Source organism: Pinus tabuliformis, chromosome 8 (assembly GCF_031772625.1).
Source record: "Pinus tabuliformis cultivar Carrire ecotype Pingquan chromosome 8, CPIR1, whole genome shotgun sequence".
In the NCBI taxonomy this organism is placed as follows: domain Eukaryota; kingdom Viridiplantae; phylum Streptophyta; class Pinopsida; order Pinales; family Pinaceae; genus Pinus; species Pinus tabuliformis.
Genome location: NC_142294.1, coordinates 868,045,884 through 868,062,092, shown reverse-complemented (window position 1 = coordinate 868,062,092; position 16,209 = coordinate 868,045,884).

Sequence of the window (16,209 nt, the reverse complement as noted above, 5' to 3'; positions counted from 1 at the left end):
AATGAATGAGCAGGCAAATCATCGAGATAGGGTTGCACAATGTGCTTGATGTCATGAAACACATAAGACATGGCCCTTTGAAAAGTTACTCTAGCATTCTTGAGCCCAAAAGGTAATTTGCAATAAGAAAATGTCCCCCATGGACAAATGAAAGCCGTTTTTGGTTGATCGGCAGGTAGAATATTGATTTGATTGTATCTGGAAAAACCATCCATGAAGGAGAATATTTTGCTGCCGGCACAATCATCAATGATTTGATCGATATAGGGAGTTGGGTAATTGTCCTTTGGACAGGCTCGATTAATGTCCCTATAATCGATACATATTCTTATTGTCCCTTGCTTTTTGTTAACCAGAACAATATTCGATACCCAATCCGTTAACGGGATCGGATAAATGAAACCTGCTTTGAGTAATTTTTCAACTTCTGCTTTAATAGCAGCAGCTTTTCTTGGGTGAATCTGATGCAAACGTTGCCAGACGGGTTTAGCGTCTGGGTAAGTCTTGATTTCATGAACAACAATCGTGGGATCAATTCCTGCCATTTCCTCATATGACCAGGCAAACACATCACAGAATTCTTGAAATAGGGCCTTATATATTTGAATTTCGTTTTCTGTACATGAGGCACCTATATGAATGTTCTCAACAATTCCAGGCTTAACCGAAATGTCAATAGGAATAGTTCGAGAGATGTTTCCCAAATTTAACTCTGAATCAGGATGCTTCATTGGATTCTGAGGTTCCTTGACATATTCAATCGTAAAAATTGATGAAAAATCATTTTCAAAACGATCATTCTTGGGTAAAAACGAAGATCTGTGATGGAGATCTTCCCATGGTAAATCATCTACACATAGGATTTCACGAATCTGCTCATCAGAGTGAACAAGTTCAGAAAACATGATTGAATCTGAGCTTGATGTGAAAAGTGATTCCTCATGGACCACATTCATTAAGTCAATTTTGGTTGAATATGGGTCGGTAAACTATTGCACGACCTCATATGCAGTTTCATATGGACTCAAAGGCATGACATCACCAAATGAGTCTATCTCAGATTCAGAAGGAACGATCCAAGGATCATCATAAACAATGGTGTCTGATGAAATCATATGAATGGTTGCAAATGAAGATGATGCGTTGATCAGAGGAAAAGGAAAAGTTCCCAGTAAACCGACATCTTTAACTAGTCCTACTCCAACATCCTTATACGGGATAGTCGTTTTACCGACGTGCTGAATACTTTCAGAAGAGGCTGGGTCGGATGAAAAGTAAGCCAGATGGTCTATTGTTACGATCTTTCCATTATGAGGAAACTTTATAACCTGAAAGACCGATGAAACGATAGCTGTCATAGCGTAAGACCAACTACGATGCAAGAGAAGGTTGTAATCTAGAGGGGCATCAACCACCTCCACATCTATATTAACGGTTTTTCCTTCAAACCCTATAGGTAAATCCTGTAGAATGCCAAAAGGATGAAACCCACGGCCATCAAAGGCCTTTAGAATCGTCGGGGATTGATTTAGTAAAGGAGAACCAAGCGATCTCCAAAACTGTATCGACATAATACACATTGAGGCTCCCTCATCAATCATAGTCCGATGAATAGGCCTGTTTTTGACTATCATTGGAATCTGGAAAGCCATTTGATGAGGTAAGCGTGGTGTACTATTTTCTAGATTGAAAATTATTAGGTTCGAGTCCTGAACATCAACAGCTCCTATAGCCGACAAAAGTAATTTACGCTGTGCTAGACATGATTGCAGCACTTCCAAAGCCGACATTGCTGAGGGTGAAACAGCTAAATCCTCAACAATGTTATAGTTTTGAGCCACTCTCGCATGTGGATTGAAAGCTGACTTTCGAAGTATACCCTTGGCTGGCGGTTTGATTACCAAGTCTGGTTAGGTTTCTCGATCTGTAGTGGATCGGAACCGGGAGCTGAGGTTGATGGGTTAGAATGAGAAGATTCTGCTTCTTTACCATCAACAGGACTTTTACTACCATAATCATGTGATCAAGTCGCAATCCTAACATGGGACATCATCAGTATGGGTTCTTCATTGGCACTCGAGGAAGAACCTATCATCTTACTGTCTTGACTTGGAAAAGGATCTTTCAAAACAACAGGATTTTGGGAACCTTTGACAATCTTTGCAACCTTTGCACGATGAGGGAAGTCTCTTGTAAAATGTTCTTCATCCGAAATGAGACAAGGATAACGAGGTCTGCGTTTTTCATCATTGGATTCCGATTTTTCAGGTTTCTCTTTTGAATTTTTGTCTGTTTTATTCTTCTTCTTCCCTTTCTTCTTCCCACCAGATTTTGATTTGGCTATAGATGACTCTACAACGTGAATATCGGCGGAAATCTCCACGAAAGAATCTCTTGTCGGGGAATCAGGAAAGGTTATGATAGGAGAAGAATTCTTGGAAGACTTCTTCTTACTTTTAGTGTTAACCGTACCAATCATACCATCAGCGCCATGAGACCCTGAAGGAGCTGCAGTGATTTGATTTTGCTTGGGAAGATCGGGGATTTTCTCGTGTAACATACCTGACTGAGTATAGACCAAGTCAAGGTACTGTGCTTGAGAAATTAATTGCTCCTCAGTAACAACTCCGACCTTAGCTACATCTTCAGTGATCTTTGGCAACAAAGATTTTACAAACCATTCAGCCAAGATCTGATCCGGAATAAAAACCTTCACTAAACGTCATCGACATCTCCATTCATGAATATGATCTGAAATGTAAGTGGACGTCAATTGCTTTAACGAAGTTAGTAATTCCATGCCATTGTCATATCTGACTGGCAACTGAAAATGAGTTAAAAATGAGGTAGCTAACTGACTAAAATTATAAAAAGTGCCTCGCGGTAACTCAATGTACCACTTGGCCGCGAGACCAATTAGAGTGCGCTGGAAAAGCCTTAGATGGATTGAATCATCTGAAATGGAGTTAGACGCACACCAGAGGTGATAAGTCATCACATGGTTCGACGAGTCCTCTCCTGATTTGCCTTCGAACTTAGGAATATCACTAGGCAACTTATTCGGCATTGAAGGCCAAAACGGAAGATAATTAATGGGATCGTTCGTTAGGCGCGACAAGTTAGGCAAGTCCAAAGTTGCGATAAACGGTAACTGACAATTAGGGTCCCTAAAACTCTGGGTCATGAGACCAGGCCCAGGAGGAGGATATCCAGGATAACTAGGAATAGGAATTGCATTTGGGATATTGTATCCTCCCGGCAAACCAGGATTAACCGAACCGTACTGGGGTTGTTGAGGTTGTTGATATGTGTACCCAGGGTATGGTTGATACTGATAGACTGGTTGCTACACAATAGGACCGAATTGGTACTGTCCCTGGTACAGTTGATAAGTAAATTGTGGTTGACTTGTGACAACCGTACTTAAACCAGGTTGTCCTACAGGCATCTGAACCGCAGTTTGAATCGTGGATGTAGACGGAGGTAAAGACGTCTGAGGAGTAGATACAGGAACAGTAGAAACCGGAGTTGTCGATACTCCAGAAGTAGGTGGGGTAGATTGAACAGATGTTGCGGCAGTTGCAGCAGTCGTTTGAGGCGGAGTACAAGGCGTACTAGGTCCAGGCTGAGAAACTACCGAAGGTACAGAAGTTTGAATAGTAGACTGGACAGGTTGTTGGGGTGTACCAGAAACTAAGGGTTGTCTAGTTTGAGATGACAACTGTACATTCGGTTGCAAGACCTGTTGAGTTTGCGATGGATACCACACTAATTTCATTCCAGGGTACGAACCCATAACAGATTGAGAATATTGAGGACCATAACCGGGTTGAGGGTAGGATTGATAATTCAAAGGTATGTTTCCCGTTCCTTGAACATATGATTGACCGGAGGGTGGTTGGAAACCTTGGTTCGAGTACTGACCTTGGGGTTGATACCCTTGAGGCACGTACTGATACTGGGGTTGACCTTGAGGTATAAATTGATACTGGGGTTGACCTTGGGGTACATATTGAGTCAGGGGTTGACCTTGAGGAACGTACTGTCCCATAGGTATGTACTGTCCTTGAGGTTGCCCCCTAGGCGCAAATTGGGTACCTTGAGGTTGCCCCCCAGGCGATAATTGAGGATTTTGAGGCTGCCCCCCTGGAAGTAACTGGCCACCTTGCGGTTGAGGATTGGGAATAGTACCTGACATCATGAGAATATCTTCTACGCTCAACGGCTTAGTACCATTACTTCCAGTTAATAACCCTTGTTCAATGGGTTGAGGAGATGCTCCCGAAAAAGTACCAGAAAGTGACTGATACCCAGAGGGAACAGAAGGACCGCCGTACACAAAGGATTCTGGCGATTGAGTAAACATGGACGATTGTCTTGACATATTTAATGAAGGATAATAACCTCTAGGTGTTGGGTGATAACGAACACGAGGTGGTGAAAAACTTAACCCTGGGTTTTATAAGAAATTAGTCAAAGAAAGATACCAAGCACTGCTCCTAGGTGGATTGTAAGAAATTGATTCATGCTCCCTTAACTCAATAGCAGGTTGATTTTCAGGGATAGGGATGCCTACTTCTTCTTCCGGAGTAGCAAGTTCTTCGATAGCTATAAGTCCAGAAGGAAGATTTTGGGTAATTATTCTTTCTACCTTAGGTGAACCAAGACCGCTAGAAGCTGGAGAAGCAAACCTCGATGTCGGAGTAGCAGCAAATTCACTTTCAGGTTCGGATATTTCAGGTTCCTCACCTATATCACTAGTAGATGAAAGGCTACCAGTAACTTCGGAAACAAACACTGATTATGGATTATAATCTGCTATTAAAGCTTGAAAATTAGGATGTACCACCAAAGAAGACTCTCCTTCTTCAGGTGACCCAACTCTACTGTCTCTACGAGTTACGAGGACTTTCAACCCTTCAGGCTGGCTTGGTGAAAACTCAGGAGGTTGGCCTCGAAGTCTACGGGACTTCCTCGGTAATTCAGGCACGATTAAAAAATTTTAACTACTTCACACGCAAACAAAGTAAAATATCAATGAAAACCACCTAAAGCCTCTAAAGAACCAAACAAATTTGAATCACACGCCTAAAGAATCTAGGAGATCAAACACACACAAACAATATCTTTCCGTACTGAAAACACTAGTTGGTGATGAAATCCAACGTTGCAGAATTCAATACAGAAATGGCGGTTGGAACAGTTACCCCGACAACCTGCTTAATGAATAGACTGGCACAAGTTCTTCCACTTAACCGTCTCGAGTGAAGAGAACCCCCTAGAAAATCCAAGTGAGTCTAGCCGGCGTCTGCTCTAGGTACAATGGGATCTTCCCACCACTGTCACCTTAGGAAGAATCCTAAAGAATATGTTCACTAAGGTTACCAATCGAAACAAATATACCCGGGGGAACAGTCTATGATCCGATACGCACGCAAGGGTAGAGTAGCAAGCTCAATCCCCTTGAAGGCTCCTTGACATAATCCAAGGTTTACCAACAAGTGACCCCAGGCTCCTCGACAATGGTTAATCCGAGGTTTACCGTTTTTAATACGTGAATATCTAGCGTCGTTCCCAATGAGGAAGGATTGATTCCCACACTGGTTCGGACACGATCTCGTGCTTCTCCTTTAAGAGGAGCTTTCCCAGAGCATAAATGCAACAATTGGATTTCTTCCCTACCACAAGATACAACTACTTGTTCATTTTTACTGTCTTGGAGAGTTAATTACTCTCCTACTCCAAGACACTAGCCTAAGCTATGTTGGTGTATCAGAGCCCTAGAAATAAAATATTACTAGATGAATTTTACTTTAAGTGTTATTTTCTATTGGTTTTTGTTTAAGTCAAGAGGTGCGGAGATGAAACTCGTGGTATGAAGACTCGACTCAAAATCACTAAAAATGCACTTAAGATGATTAAACAATATTTTCCCTTCGATGAACTTCTAGCTAGGAAATAGTTTGAGAATGCAAATACTTGTAAACACAAATATTTCTCAACAAACAAATTAAAAGAAGAGCTTTTGTCCTTTCCAATGCACTGAAAACGAGACAACTAGTTATTTTCACAAAAAATTCCATTTTCTTTTCAAAGCACTCAACCACTACAAAAACAAACTTTTTCCAAAAGATATTTTTTGTTTTTTATAAAACGCTCAAAACTATTGAAATGACTAACTTTGAGATCTATAAATTATAAAAACCTATTTGAAGTCAAAGCTTACAAGATGTCTTTTTTAAGGATGTTTTACTTAGCTAGATGTAAACTAAGGACCAATTTATGCAGAATCACAAATCAGTAAAAAACAACCAATTTTGTTTTCTTCTTTAAAAATGAAATCCAAACTTTTAAACACAAGCTTTTCGAAGTTTTGTAAAGAGAAAACACAAGGCGGATTTCTCAACAAAGGTATATTTCGCAAATGGTCAGACTCATAAGAAGGCTGGTAGAAACCAAGGTGATTTGAGGTTCCTACAGCTTCTAAGCTCAGAGCTACTACAAGACCAAAATGAAAAACAAACCCAACAAGCAAAACTTCTAGGAATTTCACCTAAAACCCTAACACCAATGAAATCAACCTAAGGAAATCTTCTGACAGGTTATATGTAGGTCTTGGCAGTGGATAATAACTTCTAAACAAAAACTAAGCTGACTAACAGAGAAAATTTTAGGTTTTCCAAACTTTTGATAGGGTCCGCAGGCCCACAGTTAACACAGGTGCAGTACTGCTCTGTGCTAAAAGAAAAAGTGTGGATAAGTGCGCACTGTGTCAAAAGGCTAGGGTGCGGTCCTCTCCCAAAGTTATGAAAAACAAAAAATAACCCTGGATCTACTATTTCTATCCAATTCCACACACAACAAGCCAAAAACAGAAACAAAAACACAGTTTCTCAGGTCAAAGTAAAAACAAGGAAAAAATCAAGTCCCCAGTGGAGTCGCCATTTTGTCACACGGAATAAGTCGATCTTGTGGACAAGATAGACCTTCCTAGAATCTAAAGAAGACCTAGTGACAAGCAAGCCAATCACAAACTATCTTTCTCTAAATATGCTTTTATAAACAAAGGCAAACAAGTGTTTTAGGCCTACCTTGGGTCCAATGCAAGTTTGTGGAAGTCTCGCTCCTTCGATCCAAATGAGCTCTCTTGTGGCGGATCTGCAAACACAAACAAGCAAACAAATTAAATAGCACCTGAAAAGCCAATATCATAAAACATATTTAACATGAAAGTCAAGGAATTCATGAAACAAATGACATGAGACAATTTGTTGAGAAAAACGAATCTGATTGTATTAATTCAAATTAAAGAAGAACTTTACAACCTGTGCCTTGACGCTGTACAAGCTCCTCCCAGGGTCTAGCAAGAAGTCTCCTCTACTTTGACAAGTTTCACTCTCTTCCCAATGAAGCCAAAAAGGTATGTGATCTCTCCTCTCAAGCTTAACTAGGAAGTCTTAATTCCACCAGCATTTACCCTAAAAAATGTTCAGCTTCTAACCACCCTAGCAACCAGCCCAATGCCTTAATTTATAGTGCAACGGAGGGAAGTTACTAGGTCCTCCTTCAAAGGGATAAAGCCCTCCTTCAAAGGGATAGCTCCTCTCATCAAGGGATTAGCTCCTTCTCTTTTGGGATGCATGAACCACCTAAGAGCGGCCAATCCACGTCAAAATTCCTTCTAGAATCATCTAGAATTAACCCAAAGTGAGTTTTTTAGAATAAACTTGCGCCTTTTTTACTTTCACAGGGGTCCGTGCCCACTCCTTTAGGGACAGAGCGGGCAGGTCGGCAGTTTTTGTAAACAGGAGGTGCGGGACCGCAGGCAACAGTGAGAGAAAGTGCGGAACCAGAGCTTTGTTGATTTTCAATGTCTTTCTCTCATTTTCAAAGCTTGACTTGAAGAGCTGAGGTCTGAGACTTGCTTAGGAGGATAGTACAAGTGATGATAGACCCATACTGACTGAAAATAATCATGGTGACGATATTTTTGTGTAACAGGAAGAGTCTTCCCGGATCGCAGGTTGATCTCCTGGATCTCCACAGCATAGGTAGGGCATGTTGTTTCCCCGGTATATACCTGCTGGGCCTGTCGGTTTTTGGGGTTCGGGTTCGGTTGAGCAGGCATTTGGGGTTTTCTTGGAGGAGTAGGAGGTAATGGTCGTGGTTGAGCTGGTGGTGGAGGCAAAATGGCGGGAGGAGTGTTGTACTGGGGCCTCCACCCCGGTTGAGGTGCATTCCACTGAGGCTGTGGCTGGACATGTGAGTGAAATGAATGAGGAGTGGGTTGAGTATGGTATTGAGGTGGTTAAGATTATGGAGGAGGCATAGACCAGGAAGGATGAGCAGGGGGACCCCAAGAAGGCATAGGAGCAGATTGGTTGGGGCCATAATAAGCTTGGGATGTCCTTTGCATCCCATGTTGGTAAGGTCTAGGTCCATGCGGCCTCCTTTGGTTTAGGAAGTAGAGAGGTTCAGTGGCTGCCTCAGTTCCTTGGTATATGGCCTTAAATCTAGGTAAGGTTGGGCATTGGTTTGTGGGGTGATCCTCCTCACAAACGAAACATACCTCTACCGAGTGTAATGGACACTCGTTCTTAGGGTGCTTCCTTGTACACCTAGGACAGAAGATGGCCAAATCCCTCTCAGCTTCCTCTTTCTTTTACTGGATTCGGAATGTATCAAGTTGCATGGCAATGGTCTGTCTCACCTCACTTTTGAGGTCCTCCAGCTAATTAACAAACTCATGCTCAGAGAAAGTAGTATTAGCTGAAAGTGGGTTTCCCCTGCCTCTTTTCTGAGTTGCCCTAGAGTGGTTTCTAAACACAGTCTTTATATCCTCATAAGGTAGTTGGTAAATATCTCCTCCAGCTAGCATGTGAAGGGTATCTAGAAGGTCTTCAGGGACTCCTCGGAGTAGGACCAACTTGAGGGATTCAGGGTCAAGTGTGCACCTGGCCCGTTTATAGCTAAGTTGGAACCTTTCCTCATAATCTTCTAAAGACTCATCATTTCCCATGGTCATCTGAAAGATTTCCCCCTTAGCTTCCTTGGACCTACAGTAGTCCCGGTATTTGGTATTGAAAGCTTGCTGCATCTGAGCCCAAGTGGTGATACTGTTTCCAGGTAAGCCCATGAACCAGCATAATGCTGCATCCTTGAGGGTAGAGGGAAAGAGTTTCAATTTTTGCTCATCTTCTGTATAGTCATAGGTTCGACAAAGGACAACAAACTCAAACAGGAAGGTATCAGGGTCTTCAGTAGTCAATCCATGGAAGTGAGGTAAAGCGGAGGGGCTTATGTTTTTCATTTTCATGTCTCCATTGGTCTCTCGGATGGGAAAGGCACCTTCTATTCTCTCATCTTCTCTTCTACCATTTCGGCTTTCAGCCATGCTTCAGATGGAGTGTTTTCTAACTCTTCTTCTGTTATAGGATCTTCGTATATCTCAGGAGGCTCACCTATAGGTTCTTCTGGATCACTGTCACTTAAGAAGAGAGAAGGGTGACTCAGTGAAGTGGTGGGGATGTTGGGTAAGAATTTGCCGGTTTTATCTCTGTTCCTACGAGGCATGAAATGGAAAGGCTTTTGATTGATTTTTGCTTTTTTTTTTTGTTTTTTCTTTTCTGCTTGCACCTGCAAAAACTAAAATAGATTGAACTGCAACTAACTATCTTGCTGAAATGAGAATGCAGAATTGAAATGAAAGCAGGAAAGGACTAATCTATGTTGCTCAAATGAATTTGCAGGAATGAAATGCTAATCTACGCTTGCAGAATTGAAATGCTAATCTACGCTTGCAGAATTGAAATACTAATCTACGCTTGCAGAATTGAAATTGCGGAATTGAAATGTTAATCTATGAAAGCAGGAAATATCTACTTTATTTTTGCGGAAATGAAATTGCAGAATGGAAATGAAATAAAATATTTAGCAGAAGGCAAGTGTAGGAAAATAGAATAAAAGCAACAATCACCAATACTCTGACGCTTCCCCAGCAGCGGCGCCAAAAAGATGGTGGGCTCCAGTATTGCAGCAATAATGCTGCAACTCCTGGGACTCCCTTATTTACTTTTATCAACCCGGTAGTTCGTAACAAACTTGGAAGCGACGGTGCTGTATGCACAAGTACTAGCTCTTGCCGCAGCTGTCACTTGGTCAGCAGGCACAAGTTCGCTAGGGGCTTAAGCCAACTTCTATGAGCTCTTAGAAGAATCTTTTTAACTGATGGATGGAAGCTAACTCAAAGGAAGCTGATCTACTTGCGAAAAGAAACTGAAAGCCAAAAAGTAACATAAACCCTAGCAAACCCTAATTCTACCAGCTAGTCCTACTGATGCAAAGGAGAGAATGCAAACTATTAACAGAGATGCGATTAATCCTATGAAGGTAAAATGCATGTGCCTAGGCTACCTCTCTCTAAAGAAAACATCTTTTTGTATTTTTGAGTAAGTTATTAGAATTATCATGCATGTGTTTTAACTAGCTTTTTACTGTGCCGGGGTGGATCAAGGAAGAGAAATGCTTGAAAAATGTTGGGAAGGTTCAGAGAGGGTCTAAGGAGTCCCTAACACTCTTCCGGAGAGTTTCACAAAGTTTGGCTATCCAGCAACCTCATTTGTGAGCTTCTACAGGAAGTCTGTAGGGGTTCTATAGGATGTTTCAGGGATTTGTACAGGATGTTCAGAAATTCCTACAAGATGTTTTAAAATTGGATTTTGGAGGATGGGTGAGTGAGAGAAGATGCATGAATGGATAGGGAGGTAGGGTAGGGGCCTGAAATGACCCAGGGACTGATGGATGGAGTGATGAGAGGGTGTGGAAAGCTGACTTGACTTAAAGAAGGCTAAGACAATGGAGGAGCAAGAAGGTAGGGTTACGTGAGCAGAAGAACAGTTGTGAGATGAGGAACCTAACTAGGAGATGGAGCAGCTGGCCTAGACGAAGCTTAGGTGGATGAGAGAGAGGTGGAGATGCCTTGCACGGTGTACACTTAACCGAATCAACTAAGTCCTGCACACAATCGAAATCTTAGCTAATCTAATCTAACTGTCAATGAAACAAATGAACAACAACTTTATTTATAAAGAGAACCATGTACAACACTTAAGCAAAGAAACATTTCAAAAGGTCTGAACACATGACTAAATTCTACAAATGAAAACATTACACCAAAGATTGCATGGTCAAGCAAACTAGTGTTTTTGTTGGGCAGCACTGTTTCTGCAATTCCAGCCCCTGATCCAATAAGGGAGAGGTGAAACTGAGAGTGTGGACAACCCTTTTTCTTGGAGCTTTATCTGTTATTATCCTACCAATCTATTCTACACATCTGAAGCAATCTTATTTATCAACAGTGACCTATTTAACCAACACAACTAAATCTTGCTCAACAGAAACACGTTTCAAATGCATAAAAGGAAAATCACGATGCATAAAGAAAAGATAACAATACAAAGAAGGAGGCCCTAGGCTCTCAGGTTGGGCCCAACCCTGAGAGCTATGGCTCCTATAGAAAACTCAGAGCTGATATCAAATCTGATTGCTTCTCATTATCAAAAATAATCATAAGTCAAGAGTTATGCCAACAATGGCTACAAGAGAAAAAAATGGAGCTAGCAGAACTGTAGTGCAAGGTATGCAAGGGTTTCAAAAAGTCCCTCACGAAGGCTGAGGCCTTAACATTTATACACCACGAGGCCCTAGCTGGCCTCCTAAATCTATGGGACTTGGCTGCCCAAACTGTGAGTGAACAGCTCCTTCCAAAAATCCGTTTGGCTGCCTTCTAGATCCGGTTTTGGTGGCCTTGGGAGCTCGGAGTTGGGGGTGAAGATCTCGAGGGAGGCTATTTAATGCCATAGACAACCCCCCTACGAATCCTCAACCCAAGCTTGGCTGTCTCCTAGCCCATGACTGCTCGGTTTTGCTCCAACATATGTCAAAAAACCTGAAATAAGCACGTGTTAGCCACCTAGGAAGAGTGACTACCCTTATTCGTACAAATGACATAAACATACTAAAAAAATAATGCATAAGTTATGAAAAATGAAGGATTGAACAAGGATAATTAGGCCAAATGAGCCCAAAATGTTACCAAATTTGGGGCTCATCACCAGGCCTCATAGGAGAACTAATCATCCTGCTACACAATCGTCATGGAGAACACATCATCCAGACCTCATAGGAGAACTAATAATCCTGCTACACAATCGTCATGGAGAACACATCATCCAGACCTCACAGGAGAACTAATAATCCTGCTACACAATCTTCATGGAGAACACATCATCCAGACCTCAGAGGAGAACTAATCATCCTGATACACAATCTTCATGGAGAACACATCATCCAGACCTCACAGGAGAACTAATCATCCTGCTACACAATTGTCATGGAGAACAGATCATCCAGACCTCACACGAGAACTAATCATCCCGCTACACAATCGTCATGGAGAACACATCATCCAAACCTCACAGGAGAACTAACCATCCTACTACACAATCGTTATGGAGAACACATCATCCAGACCTCACAGGAGAACTAATCATCCTGCTACACAATCGTCATGTAGAACACATCATCCAGACCTCACAGGAGAAATAATAATCCTGCTACATAGTCGCCACGGGCTGTCACAGGGAAAGTTTTGATTCTTTTACCCTATACACGTACACCACTAGGGGATGGTGAGTCACCTTGTGGTCATACATCGCTCCAAGAAGTACCCCCCTCGGAGCTCCAAGAGCTCCATACATCATACAGGACCCTCATCAGAGGATTTCTGAACGACACCAAGTCATTCTTGGAAAGTCAAAAATTTGACCTTTCTTAGGGGCTTTGTCAGAATGTTGGCAACCTATTCATATGTACCAATATGTTGGAGCCTTATAGCTCCCTACTGCACCATATCTCAAATATAGTGGTACCTGATATCGATATGCTTGGAGCGATCATGAAATATGGGATTCTCTGATAAATGAATCCCACTCTGGTTATCACATAAGATCGCAGTGGTATTCAATGTAAATCGAAATAGCTCATTGAAGAGCTTTCATAACTAGACTGCCTCACAGGTGGCCATGCTAGCAACAATATACTCTGCCTTGGCAGTGCTCAAAGCCACCGAATTCTGCTTCCTGCTGATCTAGGATATGAAGCAGATCCCAAGGAGAAACAACACTTGGAAGTGCTCTTTTGGTCCACCACACTGCCTGCCCTATCAACATCAGTATACCTAAGTAGTCTGACATCTCCGGCAGTGTATCTTAACCCATAAGTAATTATGCCATGAAGATATCTCAACAGATTCTTGGCACCAATCCAATGTATGTGGTGAGGTTCAACTATATGTTGACTCAACGTGTTGACTACGAAGCATATTTCTGGACGAGAGTTCACTAAGAACATTAATGCTCCGATGAGTTGACGATACTCGGTGGCATTTGTAAAATAGGTCCAGCAGCGCTACCGCTTAACTTCTTAAAGTCAAGCTCCATCGGAGTAGTTATAGGGTTGCAGTCGACCATACTGAATCTTTCCAATATCTTCACCACATATTTTCCTTGACATAGGAAAATTTCCCTTGGATTCTGCCAGACTTCAAGTCCTAGGAAATAGTGCATCAGTCCTAGGTCCTTCATTTCAAATTTAGAAGCCAACTCCCTCTTACATTTGTGAATGAGAGGGTCTGCACTTGTTAGAAAGAGGTCATCCACATACAACACCAGTATGAGAGGTTTGTCATCTTCAACCTTAGAGTAAAGGTTAGGATCGGCTTCACTCCTAGTGAATCCAAACTTCATCAAGTAGCTATTGATCCTCTCATACTATGCTCGAGGTGCTTGCTTCAGCCCATAGAGAGCCTTCTTCAACTTGCATACATGATATTTTCGATCATAAATCTCAAATTATTTGGGTTGCTCCACGTAGACCTCTTCTTTGATTGAACCATGCAAGAACACGGTCTTGACATCCATCAAATGTAGGTTCCATCCTTGTGAAACCACAAGGGCTATGATCGAGCGAATGGTGGTATATCTAGCAACAGGTGCAAATATCTCATCATATTCTATACCTTCCTTCTGGGAGAAACCACGAGCGACAAAACGAGCCTTATACTTTTCCGTACTTCCGTCTGCTGCATGCTTTGTATTGTAAAGCCATTTAGAAGTGACAACTGTCTTGTCCTGGGGTCTGGGAACTACTTCCCAAACATCATTCTTCATAATAGACTCATATCCTTTGGTCATAGCATCCTTCCGTACTTGATTCTTGACGACATTTGTGAATGATGAAGGCTCATTTTGGATGATTGTGCTCATGATGGTCAGGTATCCCTGATATCTGTTTGGCTTCTTACTTTCACGGAAGGTTCCTCGGGGTGTGGTGTGTCCTTCAACATCATCGAGTAGCCCCCTAAGCCAAGAGGGCCTCTTCCTAGAAGAGGAAGGCTCAGGTGGATCAATAGGATCCATGGGTTCATCCACATCGAGCATTGTTACATCATCTTTTTCTTTTGGTTCCCTGGTGTCAGCGTCTTGAGAGCTCCTTAAAGTAGGAAGATTTTTCACCTTGCTGAGATCCATATCTTCGTCAACGGTGACAACATGATTAATCACGACTTCCCTTTGACTGGCTACATAGATTCTGTAGCCCTTAGTATTTTCACCATAGCCCACGAAAATTCCTTTCTTTCTAGATGCACCTAATTTATTCCTTTTTTCTTTCGAAACATGAAAATATACAAGGCTTCCAAAAATTCTAAAATGAGATATGCAGGGAAAATTTTAAGAACCCCCCCTATATTTATAAATATAATAAATGGGCGAATCTCCATGGTATATAGGAAAAATGGAAGGCGATTTTATCAATAATATAATATGTATATATAATTTTTTGGCGAATCTCTCACCAAGCATGGCGAATATTTTACTCAATTATAAAATCTTGTAAGATCTTCCCGAGTCTTTCACTAAATAATAAAACTTTGTAAAGTCCTAGTGAATCTTAGCATAGGCTACATGCTAGTTTAATTCCCCCATTTAAATAGGCTACATTCTAGGTGAATACCATGGGTCAATACCATGTGCCATTTTGGTGAATACCATGGGTCAATACCATGTGCCATTTTTATTTTTATTAGAATATTTTACTCAATTATAAAATCTTGTAAGATCTTGGCGAGTCTTTCACTAAATAATAAAACTTTGTAAAGTCCTAGTGAATCTTAGCATAGGCTTCATGCTGGTTTAATTCCCCCATTTAAATAGGCTACATTCCAAAGTCCTAGTGAATCTTAGCATAGGCTTCATGCTGGTTTAATTCCCCCGTTTAAATAGGCTACATTCTAGGTGAATACCATGGGTCAATACCATGTGCCATTTTGTTTAATACCATGGGTCAATACCATGTGCCATTTTTATTTTTATTAATTCTAATATTAGGGTTAATAATGGTTTTTTGCATGGTATTAATAGCAATCTAGTCCATGTTATTTGTCCCATAGTATTTTGGCCATAGGTTTCACCTAAATATAACCCATTTTTTGAGTGTTCGTAAATGTAAGGTGACTTATGGAGTAAATATAAAAAAATGTTTTATTTGTTTACCATACCTCTCATTTATTTATATTTTTTATTAATTTACCATACCTCTTTTACAAATATGGTATTTGGCCCATAGGATTCACTTAAATAAAACCTCTTTCTTGAGCCTTCATAAATAGAACGAGGGTTATGGACTAAATATAAAAAGAGGTTTTATTTATTTACGATACGTCTAATTTATTTATATTTTTATTTATTTACCATACCTTTTGAGTAAGTATAAAAAGACGTTTTATTTATTTACCATACCTCCACTTTACTTATATTTTTATTTGTTTACAGCCTTACATGTATATAAGGTGACTTACAGAGTAAATATAAAAAATGTTTTATTTATTTACCATACCTCTCATTTATTTATATTTTTATTAATTTACCATACCTCTTTTATAAATATGGTATTTGGCCCATAGGATTCACTTAAATAAAACCTATTCTTGAAAATGGGCGAATGGATTCACATAAATAAAACCTATTCTTGAAAATGGGCGAATGGAAGGTTGTAAGTCCTAATTTCAAGGGCTAAATTTACCTTTTTTACCCTCTCCCTTAAAATAAGGTGGGCTATTTTAGGTGATTTGTAAAAATGTACTATGATACA